The sequence below is a fragment of the Gekko japonicus genome, unplaced genomic scaffold (genome assembly GCF_001447785.1).
Source record: "Gekko japonicus isolate JY-2015 unplaced genomic scaffold, Gekko_japonicus_V1.1 scaffold3585, whole genome shotgun sequence".
In the NCBI taxonomy this organism is placed as follows: domain Eukaryota; kingdom Metazoa; phylum Chordata; class Lepidosauria; order Squamata; family Gekkonidae; genus Gekko; species Gekko japonicus.
This window is the reverse complement of record NW_015162588.1, coordinates 1864-3245: the sequence shown is the minus strand read 5'-3', so window position 1 is coordinate 3245 and position 1382 is coordinate 1864.

The following is a 1382-nucleotide window of genomic DNA, read 5'->3' as shown; positions in this document are numbered from 1 at the left end:
GCCGCTTCTAAGAGTTTATTAATATATTCCTGTTTGGTTGGTGTTTCTTGAGTCTTCCAGTATTTGGCATATAATATCCTTGCCGCTGTTGACATGTATACAATCAGGTATCTATCCGTTTCCTCAAATTCTTTCGGAAAAATATTTAACAATAGCAATTCTGGAGTAAAGGGGATGGTATAAAGGAGAGGAAAATATTCTTACAAATTCTTGTTTAACAAACTCATCCCTAACAACTGGTATACTTATCTATTTCACCTTATATCATTATGCAAATCTCTTGCAAATGTATCAAAATTGTGCTCTGTATCTCCTTACAGAGTTTTGAGTGTCTGTGTAAGTCATTTACTACAGTCTTCAAACCACTTTTATTGAATATTTTACCTGAAAACTGTAAAAAATATTATTCTTATCTTATATTACAAGTAATTACAACAGCGAGAGTATTTTATGCTAAATATTGGAGAACGGAAACACCCTAGAGAGAAGGAATCCTAAGTAAAATTTTGGAAACTGCGGAGATGGACAAAATTAACTTTAATCCTGAAAGGACAACCAGAGTCAACGTTTGACAATACATGGTCAAGATTTTATAAGTGGTTTGAAGACTATATAGACCTCATTTGTTCCAAGGGCCAGATCTGACACAAATATCACTTTGTGGGGCCAGGCCATGTGTGCCATCAGGGGTCATTTCCTGCAGGAGCGCACGGGAGCAGAGCTCCAGCAGTAAAGAGCCCAGGGGGTGGGCACATGCTGGGTGGTGCCTTCTGACACACTTCCGGTGATGTCAGGGGGTGTGGCATATGCAAACAAGTTATGCTAATGAGCTCCTGCACCTCTTTTTCCACGAAATGACCCTGTGTGCCATAAATGTTATGCTAGGTACCGGAGATATAAACTGTGTAAAGGGCAGCAGCTGGTAAGCTCCCGAGTTGTTGTCTCCTCACTGCAAGTCCCATGGGCTGGGAGGGGGGGGGTGCTAAGGAAAACCCACATGGGCGGACTGGAGAGCCAGCGAGGCAGGCCTGGGCAGGCGCTCCCACGCGGCTTGACTGCTGCAGGCGAGGCTGTTCTGCCATGCTGAAGCCACAATCGGAGTGGCTCCACCCACTCCCCCCCTAAACAATCTCCTGTTCCCTCCCTGCACTAGTTGCTCGTGGGCCACATAAGAGCCCAGTCAAGCCCCGGGCCTTACGTTTGACACCCCTGGAGTAGAGTATCACTACAAGAATATTGTAGTGCGTTGATTGCTCAAATAATAGCTCAAAACACATTATGTGTGGGTTATAGGTAAAGGTAGAGGTTCCCTTGCTCGAAAGCCAGTCGAATCCGACTCTAGGGTTGTGGTGCTCATCTCCGTTTCCAAGCCGAAGAGCCAG